We start from the raw sequence: 16,250 nt of genomic DNA, 5'->3' as shown, positions 1-16,250 counted from the left end.
AGCAGCAGAAAAAGGGAATGGGCTTCTGAAGAATGGGTTAAATATAGAGGGCAAAACGTGTCTCCTTTTCCCTCCTGTCCCTGCTTCTTGGATAAATATTGAAATATTTTCTGTCTGGAAACATATTCAAGCTTCTCAGAGGAGCATGGTAATCGCCTAATAAACAGATTAATTAGAACCATGTTCAACAAACACTGTAGTGTAATGTGTTTAGGTTTAACATTGTGTAATTATGGGGTAATGGATGTGGGAGCAGCAGTTCAGTGAGTGATTGTATGTGTATATACACAAACACACACACACTGTGCAAAAATGAATATTTTGTTTGGGAAATGTATTTATACATGCAGTAGTAAACACCATTAGTGCAAATTTACAAACACACACAACTGCCAATGTAAATATCTAAAAATGTTTTTGTAGAATTTTAAGGGTTCACTTTTGAAAAAAGTATCACTTTTGTATTGTATAAATGCTTAAGCTATACTTTTTATATGAATTGTTTTTGTTGTAATTAACCCCCATAGCGGTAATCCCGAGTGTGACTCAGGGTGGAAAAAAATAGTAAAAAGCGGTAACCCAGAGTCACACTCGGGGTAACTTTGGGGGTCCCCCTTACCTCAGCCCCGCGCTCCAGCGATCGGACGATCCCACTATAATGCCGGAGCGGCTCTCCATCGGGGGGCGTGGCCGGACGGGAAATTTAAAAGCAGATTACCGAGTAATCTGAATGCGACGACCCCCTGGCATGCCTGAAGTTGTTTTTGACCGATGTTTGAATTGTTGCAGAGACAAACAGGTAAGCCGCTCTTGTGTTTGCTAACTTTTTGAAATTTTTTGCTAAATTTTTTTTTATGCAAATGTGCTGCTTTGTGTTTGCTTACTTTTTTTTAAAATTTTTTGGTCATTTTTTATTATGCAAACATGTATGCTGCTTTGTGTTTGCCAACTTTTTACATTTTTTTTTTATGCCAACATGTATGCTGCTTAGTTCTAACTTTTTGAAATTTTAGAAATTTTTTGCCAATTTCTTGTTTTTTATGCCAACATGTATGCTGTTCTGTGTTTGCTAACTTTGAAATATTTTGCTATTTTTTTTTTATGCAAACATTTATTCTGCTCTGTGTGTGCTAACATATTACTTGGCAAAATGATTGCCACTCCATTCATGCCAGAATACCGGTTTTCCCTCATCATGAAGTACCTGCACTTCGCAAACAATGAAGAATTGGATGACACTACCCATCCTGCACCAAAACTCAAGAAAATTTGGGAAGTGTCTCAGATGATTCTACAAAATTTATAGCAAACCTATGTGCCAGAAAGAGATGTCAGCATTGATGAAAGTCTAATGGCTTACAAGGGGAGGCTCAGCCGGGTGCAGTAAATTGCGTCAAAGAGGGCATGATTTGGCGTGAAGACCTATATGCTGTGCGAATCCTCATCTGGCTACATCTGGAATACGGTACTGTACACTGGAAAAGGGACACAGTTCAACCCCAGATACAGCCATTATGGATCTTCAGTGCTATCCCTCATTGAGCCATTGCTAGATCTGGGCTATTGTGTCATAACTGACAATTTCTACACCTCTCCTGAGCTTTATGAGTTCCTTCTGCAACACAGAACCGATGGAACCGTTAGGGTTAACCGGCGCAAACTGCCATCATTGTTTGCAAAAGGGAAGCTGAAGATAGGAGAAATGGTTGCCTGGCAGAAAGGAAAGATGATGGCCCTGAGATAGCAGGACAAGAAAGATGTGTGCTTGGTGAGTACTGTCCATGATGCCTCCACCATTCTGGTACACACAAAACGTAGGAAAGAAGTGATGAAGCCACCAGTGGTGATTGACTACAACAACACCATGGGAGGTGTGGACAGAGCTGACCAAGCCATGACATTCTACCCAGCGATGAAGAAACAGCAAATGAAGTATCACAAAAAGATTTTCAGGCATCTAGTTGAGCAGTGCCTATGGAATGCCTACATTCTGTACAAAAAAATAGTCAGAGGCCTGTAAATGATTCAGACTTCATTTTGCAAGTTTCCGAATCCATAGTCAAGAACCACCAAACACCATCAGTGGCTATGAATAGACCTGGACGCCGTGCTTCCACCGTTGTAAACCCAGAACGCCTGACCGGTCGTCACTTCATTGAATACATCCCACCAAATAAGTAAAAGGCAACACCTACAAAGATGTGAATGGTTTGCTGCTCAAAGACCGATGACAGAGGAAGGAAGAAACGCAAAGAAACCAGGTTCTACTGTCCTGACTATGATGTTGGACTTTGTGCAGCACCCTGCTTCAAAATCTACCACACCTGGGATGCCTACTAAAAATGTAAATTTTTTATTCTAAAATCTGCATATAATTTATATTATTATTTATCAATAATATTGCACCCTTGTTTGGAAAATTTCATTGAGAAATTTTTGATAAATTTTTTTTTTGATAAATTACATTGTTGTGGTCTATTATTTCATTATTTTTTATAATTATGTATTATATTATAAATTATGATTATATTATAAAAATTAAATATAATTATTATACCCGGGAGTTAATCCTAAGAATTACAGGCCCACAATATAAACAAAAATTTCTATGCAAAAAAATAGGATCACTTTTGGCATCAAAAAATGGACAGAATTAAAACGCTAAGGGGGTTAAAGAACTAGGTTTCAAGTATGTTGAAGTGCTTGTTCACTTATTTGTCACTGAAAATGATGACAAAAATAAAAACATAAATTATTTTCAGCAAATAGTTACCTGATGTCTATGTTACATCTGTATTGGGCTTAAGACCCCAAAAGAGATATTGATCCTAAATATTTGGACGGAGACAACTTTTTTCTAATTTTGGTTCTGTACATTACCACAATTCATTTTAAATGAAACAACTCAGATGCAGTTGAACTGCAGACTTTCAGCTTTAATTCAGTGGGTTGAACAAAAAGATTGCATTAAAATGTGAGGAACTAAAGCCCTTTTTTTACACAATCACTTCATTTCAAGGGCTCAAAAGTAATTGGACAAATTAAAAAGCTAAAAATAACAATGACAGCCTGTAGTCTTGAACTCATGAACATCACCAGATGCTGGGTTTCCTTCTTTTAATGCTCTGCCAGGCCTTTACTGCAGCAGCTTTCAGTTGCTGTTTGTTTGTGTGCCTTTCTGCTCGAAGTTTAGTCTTCAATAAGTGAAATGCATGCTTAATTGGGTTCAGATCAGGTGACTGACTTGGCCATTCAAGAATATTCCACTTCTTTGCATTAATAAACACTTGGGTTGCGTTGGCTGTATGATTTGGGTAATTGTCCATCTGTATTATGAAATGCCTTCTAATCAATGTGACTGCATTTAGCTGGATTTGAGCAGACAGTATGTCTCTGAACACCTCATCGATAAACACTAGTGTCCCAGTGCCACATCTTCTCCATACTTTTTTTCCTGCCATCATTCTGGTAAAGTTTGATCTTGGTTTCATTTGTCCAAAGAATGTTTTTCCAGAACTGTGCTGGCTTTTTTAAACGTTTTTGAGCAAGGTCCAATCTAGCCTTTCTATTCTTGAGGCTTATGAGTGACTTGCACCTTGTACTGCACTCTGTATTTACATTCATGCGGTCTTCTCTTTATGGTAGACTTGCATATCGATACGCCTACCTCCTGGAGAGTGTTGTTCACTTGGTTGGCTGTGAAGAAGTTTCTATTCACCATGGGAAATGATTCTGCGATCATCCACCACTGTTGTCCTCCATGGGCGTCCAGGTTTTTTGGCATTGCTGAGTTCACCAGTGCTTTGTTTCTTTCTCATGATGTTTCAAACTGTAGATTTTGCCACTCCTAATAAATATAAATAAAAAAATATTATTAGGCAAGAATTAGATTTTGAAGTCAATTTTGAACAAATCCATAGCTCTACCTATGATTAAGGGGTGGGGAAAAAGTTAGTTTTTTTAAACATATCTTTATTGGCAGAGTATAAATAGAATTACAATAAACAGCAAGGTACAGACCATAGATAAAAAGCATAAGCGATATGCGAAACATAATACAGTACCAATGCATTGCAAAAAGAATTAGAATACATCTGCCTCTTCTCAGTTTTCCATTTTTAAATGGGAAATAAACATTTACAGTTTAATACAAAGACCATGTAAAGGAAACAAATAACCAAACAAAACCCCCTTCTAGAGAACAAACAAAAAAGAGTATCAGATACTTCAATTCATACAAATCTATATCTATAACGTCCTGGAGTTGAGCCGGTGATAGTGTGTACTTCAGATAGGCCAACCATGTACAAAAAAATACTTTTGAGGATGTGTATCTCTATGTTGGGTGGCCTCAGTTTTGTCAATAATTTTGAGAGCTTGAAGGCATTGTATCACTTGTGAAATGGAAGGAGGATTAAATTCCAACCACATCTTTAAAATGGCTTTCTTTGCAGCCAATAAACACAAATGATCAAATTTAGTTACAGGTTAGCTTAATCACAGCATCAGTGGAGTGGTCAATCACATTACCATGAAACAAAGCCAAATGAGGGGAAATAGATTGGTCATGTCCAGTTACCGTCCTAGTAAATTTAAAAACTCTATTCCAAAGTCGAGATATAATAGGGAAGTCCGATAGTGCATGTTCCAATGGGGCCATGGCCATGGCACATTTGGAGCACGCCAACAACCTAGTTGCTGTGGTTTGAGAGTTTATAGTGACATTAAAAGCATAGTAAGCCCTGTCTATAATTTAAAATTGGACTTCCCTCCACTGTTTGCTGATTATATTCTTGCAAGTACATGACCAACTGGTAGTCCATTGGTAGTCATAGGGGATTCTATGATCAGGAGGACGGTTAAAATAGTTTGTCACCCGGATCCCTTCAACAGAATGGTTTGCTGTCTCCCTGTGTTCGGCATGTGGTGGACCGAGTGGACAAATTACTGGGAGGGGCAGAACAGGACCCAGCTGTCTTGGTCCATGTTGGAACCAATGACAAGATAGATGGAAGATGGAGGATCCTTAAAAATCAGTATAAAGAACTATGTTTCAAGTTCCGGAATATTGCCTGTGCCTTGCGCAACACGGGAAGGACAGGGGGAGCTCAGACAGCTAAATGCATGGCTTAAGTCCTGGTGCAAAAGGGAAGGGTTTGGGTTTAAAGAGCATTGGGCTGACTTTTCATTGGTGTACAACCTGTATGCTAGAGATGGTTTGCACCTAAATGAAAGGGGGTCTGCTGTGCTAGGGGAAAGATTTATGGAATGGTGATGTATATTTAAACTAGGACAGCGGGGGTGGGAAAGGTAAATTAGGTGGCAGAAAGGTTAGTCAGGGGTCAGACACTAGTGGAGGGTGTGCTAGGGATAGTTGGGGCGAGGGTTATGGATAATTGTAAGGAGCTTCCCATGTTACAAACAAACATTGGATTGTGCAGTACTAGTCGTACTAAAAAACAAAAGGATTTGGCAAACAATGATGGTAAAAGCAGCAATGGTTTAAAGAGCCTGTTCACCAATGCTAGAAGTCGATTAATATTATTAAACAGGATTTATATAGCGCCAACATATTACGCAGCGCTGTACATTTAATAGGGAAGTAAACAAATTAAGGGAGTTGGAAGCCTAATGAGTGATGAGAATTATGACTTGGCATGGCTGAACCCAGGCTTTGTTCTTCACATGACTGGGCTGTCAATATTCCTGGGTATATTCTCTTTTGTAAAGACAGGGTCAAACAGAAGGGTGGTGGTGTCTGTCTGTCTGTGAGAAGTGATCTAAAAGCAAATGTGAAAGAAGAAATTGCGGATGGAACAAGCGATGAGGTTGAGGCATTATGGGTGGAGTTGAATATGGGATTGAATAACACACAATTAATTATTGGAGTCTGCTATAAGCCCCCCAGTGCTAAGGACGAAATAGAAAATCAACTTCTAGCACAGATAGAAAAAGCTAGAAATTGGGAGATTTCAACTACCCTGACATTGACTGGAGTAATAGCACTACAGGAACAGCAAAAGGGAGGAAATTTGTGTTTTGTGAAATTTAATACAAGATAATTTTATGGTACAGTTTATAGAAGCCCCAACTAGAAATGGTACTCTGCTGGACCTAGTTCTTTCTATCAATGCAGAGCTTATAACAAATGTGCATATAAAATAGAATCTGAGTAGCAGTGACCATAATATGATTTCATTTACTGTAAGTTGTAAACAGGAAGCAAAAACAGGTATAATAAAAACATTTAATTTTAAGAGAGCAAATTTTCCATTATTAAGGGTGGCTCTCTGTGACTTGGACTGGGAGACAATATTGTCCTCAAAGCACACAGAACAGAGATAGGAATGTTTAAAGTCTGTTTTACAAAAGCACACTGAAAAATATATTCCAATGGGTATTAAGTTTAAGAGGCTAAATCCTATGTGGCTCACAGCTGATGTAAAAAAAGCCATAAAGGAACAAGAAAAGGCCATTCCAAAAATATAAAAATGAAGGATCACCTTCATTTAAAAACGATAAAAAAATAACAAAACACTTCGAGGGCGGAGCTAGAAGAGCAGCCGCGTTTTACCACAGCTCCCTGAGCTCGGTTTTTCTTCATCCATCGGCATCCCACTGATCTCTCTGGAAGGTGGGGGTCGATGGATGCCCGAGCGGCTCACGCGCAGTACAAACATCCCGGAGTCGGCGTTGGATGCTTAGGCCGCATGGCTTATGGCGGCCATATCAGGTCTATAATCACACAAAATGCTCAGCTCTACATAAAGGCGCTTTTTCTTTTAATCCTATAACTTGGGACTTGTGAATACCTGTTCATTTTCTAGCTTCCTTCTTCCATCTACTGCAAGAAATTGGATGTCATTTAAAAAAAGATACATCTTTATTTCTGAAGATTTATGCTTTTTTTTGCTGCTGACCTCCATTTTTTGTTTAAAATATTTGAAGGGGATTTTTTATCTACTGCCTCTTTTTTTATAAAAGTTACATCTTATACAGAGTCTTTAGAGTATTACTCCAACTATTGCTACACAAGGGATAAATTTGTTGGGAAACAGTCCTCTTCAATACGCAAGAATACTAATAAAAAAAGTTTAAACCCCCATTAAAAGCTGGTTCTCCTACTCCCTCTTCCTCTTCTATATCTCAACACCAAGTCTTTTATGGGATATGCAGAGGGGGAGGAATCAAGGTCTGATCCATTGCTTAGTTCACCTGATCACTCAGAAATTGCTTCTGAAGTATCCAAAATCTTGTTGCCCTATTTTGATAATAAATCTCAGGGCTTGCAAAAATCTATTGAATCAGCATTAGCGAATATTTCCTCCAATACTCAACGCATAGCTGAGTTGGAATAGAGAGTAAGCGACTTGGACGATCAGCATCTACAGTCTAATACTAAAGTTGCTGCTCAAAATACTATACTCCCCTCTATAGAAACCAATTTAGAGGATTTGGAGAATCGGAATAGGAGGTCTAATTTGCGCTTTATTGGTATACCAGAATCATACAAAGGCCATGATTTGGTTCAATTTCTTACAACCCCTTTGATGAATGCATTGAATCTTCCACCTAGTTCTCTACAGAAAATTAAAAGAGCTCATCAGATAGGCCCTGAACGCCGGTCCATGGCCCAACGTCCACGGCCTGTAATAGCTAAATATTTTCACTATATCGATAAGGAAACATTGCTGGGAACCTATAGAATGATCTGGGGTATCCAAGTGAACAAGATTCTGATGTTCCAGGACTACTCCGTTGCTGTAACACAAAAACAAAAAACTTTTGCCCCAGTTTGTAAGCGATTGGTGGATATGGGCATCCATTAGTCTCTTTTGTATCCTGCCAAAATGAAAGTTCTTTGGCAAGGGGAGGCTAAGTTATTTGATGATCCAGCTGATGTAGTTGAAATGTCTAAATTATTTACCTCTTCTGAAGGAAGTTAATTGATTGAATAGAGATGTATATTTCTTTAATGAAGTGTCTTATAGGGAAAAAAAAAAGAAAGAAAAAGAAATGCAAATGTTTATTTATTGTCTATTGGAATGCACTTTTTTTGTCTGTTTATGTTATATGATTTTTTGCAAATGCAGTGCCGCTCTGTCAGGATACGCCGACAGCAGGCAAACGTTGGTCATAAAAGAAAAGGAGAATTGAATTTACATGGTGATATTCAGGGATATCTTTATATAAAGGTTATTTATAATTCACAGGCAATGTATTTTTCTTTTGGAAAACAAGCGATTTATACCTGGAGTGCTGTTTGTGATGAGATTTTGTCTTTTACTTATGTTTTTTAACCATGGTTAGGATGGCCATGGTCAATATTTGGAATATCTTTTTCTGCTAGTTGTCTTGCATTTTTTAAATTTGTATGACACCTAGGGGGTATGATGCTATACTATCATCCGAAAAAGAAAAGTTTGGAATGTAGCAGGCTTGAATGACCCTCAAAAATGTAAAAGGGTGTTACTACATTTAAAAGAAGCAATCTCCAGATATAGTGTTTTTGCAGGAGACACATTGGAAGGAGGGTCAGGTTCCACTGTTTAAAGCTCCATAGATAGGTGAAGTGATCTACACGGTTTTTAAAACCAAAACGAAAGGTGTGGCTCTCATGTTTAATAAAAATCTGTCTTATAAAATTATCTCTACAGAATTAGACCCTGTTAGTAGATACTTATTTGTAATAGTGGAGATTGCGGGAACCAGGTATACTTTTGGTTCCATATATTCTCCCAACAATATTTCTTCAACTTTTTTTTATTAATCTCTGTAGGAAGATTTTAACTAGTTCTTATCCAAATTTATTTTTGGCCAGAGTCTTTAATACAGTTATTGATCCATCACTGGATAGATCAAGGCAAACCAATATTAGATCAAATCCATCCATTTCTGATCTAAAGCATTTATTGTTTCAAACCCCTTTGGTAGATGTGTGGCGTCTTTTACATTTAACAGAGAGAGATTATACTTGTTATTCCAAAGCTCATTCCACATTCTCTAGAATTGACTTGTTTTTGGCAATAGAAGGCTTTCAAAAATTCAAAAAGTGTCTATTGGGAATTTTACTCTCTCGGATCATGCTCCTCTGGTTTTTCAATTGCAGTTGGAACAGTCATTTAGGAAAAAATTTCTGTGGCGTTTTCCAACTTATTTATCTAAAGCCTCTTCTTTTAGGGCTTATCTTCAATCCCATTGGGCGGATGGACCTAATGATAATTTACAGCACTGAGTTTTCCCAGATTTGTTGTGGCGTACTATGAAAGCTGTCATGAGAGGATATATTATGTCATTTGTAGCAAAACGTAATAGAGAATACTATCAACAAGATAATACTCTCCAGGACCAGGTTGTGCAACAATATAAAGAGTATCTTCAATTTATTAATAGAGAGAGCAAAAAATCTTGGCAGGAAGCGGTGGCTCAATTGAATTTTTATGTTGATACTAGAGTGAAAACTCAAGCCTCTTATACCAAGCATAAAATTTATAGATGGGGGAATAAAATAGGCACATTGTTGTCAAGGTTAGCTAACCCTTTGGGTCTAAGCGCTATATTCTGAGAGTAAAGGACCCATTTTCTAACACTTTTTTTTACATCTCATCAAGATGTTTTAAAGGCCTTTGAAAGCTATTATAAAAATGTATATACTGCCCAAGATTCTCAACCTCATTTACTGCAAACTTTATTGGTAAAGGCTAACTTATCTAAGTTGACTTCAGTTTATAGAGAGCAACTTAATGCCCCAGTTTCAGAATCAGAAGTCCTTTATGAAAATAACACTTTGGCTTCTAATAAAACGCCAGGTCCGAATGGTTTTTCAGCAGAATTTTATATAATTTTAGCTCTGGCAATAACTCCTTTACTTGCAGAATTGTATAATGAAACATTGATCCACCAGGCTCCTTTTCCAGGTTTTAATGAAGCCTTTACTATGATGATTCTAAAACCAGGCAAAATCCTGACCAAGTAGCTTCTTATAGACCAATTTCTTTGTTGAACTGTGGTTATAAAATCTTGGCTAAATTAATGTCAAATAGATTACAGATTTTCTGTTTCTCGACCATTGGGATTCGATCAGCTTTTGCCGCTACTGTACAGTCTTCTAGGACTCAGAAATCTAAATCTATGTTAAGTTTGGATACCGAAAAAGCTTTTGATAAAATTGAATGGCCTTTGCTCAATGCTGTATTGTCTAATAGGTCGTTTGGACAGGTGTTTTCTTCCTATATTCAATATTTATATATATCTTCTAAATTGTTTAATAATGGAGATATGTCGACGCCCATAATACTCTCTAGAGGTACAAGACAAGGATGTCCTCTCTCTCTCCAGTCTTATTTAATTTAGCATTGAATCCTCTTCTTCAGCTCTTAGAGGATTTATCCGAGTTTGAGGGTATATCAGTGGGATCATGTACTCCTAAAATCACTGCCTTTGCCCATGATTTGTGGTTATATATTTCTAATCCGCGAAATGGTTTAGCAACCATCTTGAACAGAAATACTTAATATGGGACTATTTCAGGTTACGCTGTTAACCTGGATAAATCCAAGGCGTAGTACTTTCAAGGTTTGTCAGACCTCTTTGGAGTAAGGAATATCCTTTTATCTGGTGTAGGGAGAAAATACAATATTTAGGGGTACAAATTATTAAAAACCCCTATAAATTGTATTCTCAGAATATAAAGGTTATTCTTTGAACTTTCTCTGAACAAATGCGTAACTGGTCTAAGCTTATGCTCTCATATTTGGGAAGGATAAGTTTATTAAAAAAAAATTTTTTTCCACGGCTTCTTTATATTCTCCAATCTTTACCCATAGTAATTAAAAAATGGATCTTAGTGTCACGTATAACAGGGAGGGGAGGGTAACAGAAAGGTGTATATACTACTAGGCCTCAAATGACTAGGGAAAAGGGAATGGTCACCCCTTGCAGACACCCTAATCTGGCCCTAACTCCTATCCATATGAGCATCCCCTGATGGTAGGAAAGCTCATACTCAGGAACCTAGGCCCTACTAGCCCTGGATAGCCCTGGCAGTAGTGTCTGGCTTGAGACTGCTGGTTCCTTCCCCTATGAAGGACCCAGTGTCTCCCTGAGGCCTAGTAAACAACTGAATAACACAAAACACCAAAACACCAAAAATAAAGCAACTTATCTTTTAGCAGATATCAACAGGAACACAGGACAGCTCAACACTCCAGCTATTCACAACCCAGCAGTGAATATCAACCGCACAGCATGAAGTGTGAGGCCAGACTAAATGGAGGAGCAGTAATGACCAGCACCTGCACCTTGACCAGCACCTGCACCTGATGCAAGGGGAGTGGTCTTTACAAACAACAACACAGAAACAAGTAAAACCAAAGAGGCTGTCAGATATTCACATATACAGCTTGTCTGACAGATCCTCAAACTTCTGTCACGGAAGGGACCGTGACACTTAGAACCTTTAATAAGTTGTTCTCTAAATTGATTTGGGGAGGTAAGTGTGCTAGATTAAGTTTATCAGTAGGGATGAGCGAACACCTGGAAGTGCGGGTTCGGCCGAACTTCGGCTCAAAGTTCGGGTTCGGGCCTGGGTACCCAAAATCGTAAAGTTCGGTATGGACCCGAACGGGTTGCTCAACACTATTTATCAGTACTGCAACAACGGATGAGGAATGGAGGAGTAAATTTCCCGGATATAGAATCATATAATGCCGCTTGCATTTTGAGATATATTAAGGATTGGATACATAATAATAACGTGTATGCTGATTCTACATTAAATCCACAATTTGTACCTCATATTAGTTTAAAGTATGTACTAAATATGCATAAAGAACTATTACCTGAGGAAAAAATATCAAATCCGATACTGTTCTCTTGCTGGATTATATGGCATAGGATTAGGGGTAACCATCTTTTGAATAGTCATTCTTCTCTCTTTCTACCATACTGGGATAATTTAGATCTTCCACATTTAGCTCATCTCTCTTTGTTACAGAAGTGGCGAATTTTCCATGCCATGACTGTTAGGTCGCTGGTAGACAGAAATGTGCAAATTCCTCTTCAGTTTGAAACAGTGGTAACTGAATATCCTTTTTTGACAACAGCAGTATATGTCTTTCTGCAACTACAGTCTTATACTTTAAGAGTATTGAAATTTCTTTCAGTAAGGGACTGGAAAAACCGCTTGGATACTTTATTGTTCAAGGGCAAACCTTTTAGAAAAGCGATAACAGAAAATTATAAAATCATTAAAGTAAATCTGGATTATTCTATTAGGAAAACTGGTTTGGCTACATGGTCTGAACACTTTCCTAGTAAAACAACAGATGATATTTTAACAGTATTGTTCAAGGCATGGTCGGTACTCCTTTTAGCAATGTATAGGGAAATGACACTAAAATTTATCATGGAGTATATATTTCTCTGCAAAGAGCCTATTTGATGGGCTATACTCCAACTTCTAGTTGTACCAAATGTTTGCAAGATCAAGCAGGTTTTTACCATGCTTTTTAGAATTGTCATAAAATTAAAGAGATTTTGGCAGAAGGTGGCATATTTTGTTACTTCTTATCTGATTAATTATGTTCCTTTAACTCCAGAATGGGCCATTTTAGGCACTTATGATCTGCAGGGTGCAAGAATCACAAGGGGAAGCAGAAACCTATTGGCTATCCTTTCTTTGGTGGCCAAGAATGCTATATTGCACATATAGTTAGACCCAAACCCACGAACTTTGAGGCTTTTTAAAAAAAAAATTGGATTATGACTTTTGAATGGCCTGGATTGAGGCATCCTTGGATAAGGAATCTAGAGTAGCAAAGTTTTTTGAAATTTGGGAGGCTTACATAGACACCTGATGGGCCTATCTGATGAGCTCTTTATTATATAATACATAATATTGAGTTATTATGGAAAAAAGGCTTTATATTTTCACCACACATTAAGTGATTGGAATAGAAAGGTTTCTTCTAAAAATGAAAGTAATTAATGAGATAATTAGGATATATTATATATTTAAACCTTGGGTTATTAGGTCACTGGGCTCTGCAAAATTCTTTTGTTTTAATGTTATTTTACACTATTTTACCATCTAAAATTTTACCTCAGTTTCTTCCACTATATAAATGAAAGTTGCCATATATTAGCACTAGGTATATAAGAAAGAAAAAGAAAGAAAGAAAAAATAAGTATATATGTAACTGTATATGTATTAAGAAGTTATATGTTTTTGCCTATTATGGTCTGATGTTTTTTGTATATATGTTTGTTGCTTTGAATTCTCAAAAAAAACAAAATTTAACAAAAAAAAAAGATGTTAAAAGGAGACAAAATATGCAAAACTTCAAAATGAAAGACAGATTGCAAAAGAAAGTAAGTCAAACCCCATACATTTTTAAAAAATATATTAATAGCAAAAAGATCAGATCTGAGCATGTGAGCCCCTTAAAGAATGTTGCTGGGTTGGTAACTTGGGATAAACGCAAGGCAGATTTACTAAACACTTTTTTTTAGCTCAGTGTACACAAAGGAAAATGGCAGAGCTCAAGTCCGAATTCATAATAGTCACTGCCTTAAATGAGTCACAATGGCTCAGAATTCATATGATTGATAAACACCTGGTAAAAATTAAGGTTGACAAAGCACCAGGACTTGATAGATTATATCCACGTATCCTCAAAGAGCTGAGCTCGGTTAATTCAAACCCAATATTTCTAATTTTTAGAGACTCTTTAGTCACTGGCAAGGTACCGATGGATTGGCGTAGGACCAATGTGGTTCCTATCTTCAAAAAGGGAGCAAAGTCATTACCAGGTACCTACAGATGGGTTAGTTTAACGTCCAGAGTTGGAAAGGTCCTAGAGAGTTTGATAAAGAACCACATAGAGGAGTTTCTGCTGGAAAATAATATTATAGGTGATAGTCAGCATTGCTTTAAGAAAGACAGAAGTTGTCAAACAAATTTACTCTCTTTTTATGAGGAAGTAAGTAAACCGTGCAGTAACAGTTAATATAGTGTACTTGGGGCATTTGACACAGTACCCCACAGATGGTTAATATGCAAATTAGGGTCAATAGGTTTAGAAAAGTCAATCTGTAAATGGATAGAGAACTGGCTTAAAGTCCGCATCCAGAGAGTTGTAGTTAATGATTCATACTCTGAATGGTCTAAGGTTATTAGTGGTGTACCCCAGTTATTAGTGGTGTACCCCAGGGTTCAGTGTTGGGACCTTTACTGTTTAACATCTTTATAAATGATATAGAGTTTGGGATTAAAAGTACCATTTCTGTGTTTGCAGATGACACCAAATGGAATTAATTAATAAATGGAATTAGGTCCATACAGGATGTCTATATTCTACAAGCAGACCTGGATGTACTATTTGATTGGGCAGCCAAGTGGCAAATGACATTTAATATAGATAAATGCAAAATTATGCACTTGGGCGCTAACAGCATGCATGCTTCATACTGTCTAGGGGGAATACATTTGAGGGAGTCAGAAATGGAAAAGGATCTGGGGGTTCTGGTAAATCATGGACTTAATAACAGCATGCAATGCCAAGCTGCAATATCTAAAGCTAGAAAAGTACTTACTTGTATTAAAAGAGCAATAGACTGCTGAGATGGAGACATAGGCCCTGATTTATCAATGAAATGCAGGTACGTACGGGACGGTCGGCAAGCTCTATTACCGCGAAATGGGCCCGAGTTCTAGTGAACTGGCCTGTTGGTTTCCTGCAAAAATGAGCAAAGATCTCAAAAACGCCGATTAAAATTAATTTTCAGCTGCGCGATTCAGGAGGAGATGTTAAGCTTAATGGTGAGGTGATAGCAGTTAATTAGCGCACACCTCCGCCCTGTTCTGTGCGCATCTCCAGTCTATTTTATAGGTCAGTTTGAATCTTTATTGCTTGATGTTTTTATGTGCAAGTGCTACTTTTTATGTTACATTCTACTCAATCACAAACTTGCTTCATTTATAGTTACATTTGTTGCACTTGTAGTTTTGATACTTTTTCTTTTGGTTGCAACACTGCAAACTAATTTCTATCAAGCTGAAAATATATTTCAAATATGTCATCACACAATAGTATGACTGTAAAAAAAATGTGAACATACATTTGTGACCTGATTAAAATTTCATTCTAGTTTGACTTTAGAGAAATCAAATATTTTAGTAAAGGATTAAAGGCAAACATGTTATAATACATGTATTCAGAAACATTTAGTGATTTCACGTGTGTGTGTGTGTGTGTGTGTGTCAAAATACATTTAAATGTATAGAAATACATATGCATTTTCATTAGTACTATTTTAACTGGACTGGTTTGTGGTGGTGGGGGGAATTAAGTAAGTTTGCTTGGATTGTATGCATTGATGTGATTTTTTGTAATCCTGATTGTTAGTTTCATCTGTTGCTGCAATGTTTTTGTGCCTGGTTTGTAATGCCAGATTCTGTTGTTTAGCAATTCTTCAGCAATGTTTTGTATTTTTTTCAGAAGTATTGAGTACAAATGTCTGCATGGTTTCCACTCCAAAGTGTTACTTGACCCACCTTGTTGCCTTTGTCGCATATTGGTATTTGAATGTATTATGTACATAGTCCTTTTCTGAATAAATTGTCATGGTTTTTATTTCTTTCTTTTTTTTTGTAATACTCTGACATTTGCACTCATGTTGATGTGCAACTCCTCTGTGCATTTGTAATAGTGTTATAGGTTGGTTGTCATTGTGCTGTGCAGCCTGATCTTAGCCCTATTGTATACAAGCACACTTCCACTTGCTGTCCAAACTGGATGTCAGTTAGTTGCATACTCATTCTAACACACCTGATGGTGATGGAAGGAGGTCCAGGTTGCCAAGCACAACATCAAACCACATTGAATGACAAGATCACAAGCTGGGTCAAGCACTTCTGGAAATGAACAGATGTTCTGTTGTTGCGTACTTTCATGCTCATTAAATACTGGAGTGTATGCATTATTTAGGTGTTTACAAATAGCCAAACATTCTCTTGCTTTTCCATCCCTTCAGCATGTTTCTGCAGGTTTAAATGGCATTTTAGACCTTGGCCCACTATATATATATATATATATATTTTTTTTTTTTTTTTTTTTGACTTACTTGCCTTAGCTTGGTAGTGGAAGCACATAAAAATGGATTCCTTCTTTTTACCAGAAGCAATATCCTCCATGAATGTTGCTTGTAGCCAAGCCCATGACTAGTGTTGGTCAAATAGCCCACTATTC

The 16,250-nt window shown here is 37.3% G+C and overlaps 1 long non-coding RNA gene across 1 annotated transcript in view; it reads right to left on the bottom strand.

The window, feature by feature from the left end:
• Positions 1-2,891: 2,891 nt before the first annotated feature.
• The window catches only part of LOC140338422 (uncharacterized), a 53,514-nt gene continuing 40,155 nt past the window's right edge, over positions 2,892-16,250 (bottom strand). Inside the window, exon 3 of the long non-coding RNA XR_011922254.1 lies at positions 2,892-3,847. This is a non-coding gene — a long non-coding RNA (uncharacterized lncRNA). The remainder of the gene's footprint in view (positions 3,848-16,250) is intronic.

Source organism: Pyxicephalus adspersus, chromosome 1 (genome assembly GCF_032062135.1).
Source record: "Pyxicephalus adspersus chromosome 1, UCB_Pads_2.0, whole genome shotgun sequence".
Classification (NCBI taxonomy): domain Eukaryota; kingdom Metazoa; phylum Chordata; class Amphibia; order Anura; family Pyxicephalidae; genus Pyxicephalus; species Pyxicephalus adspersus.
The sequence above is the reverse complement of the archived record's forward strand: the minus strand, read 5'-3'. Positions and strand labels throughout refer to the sequence as shown.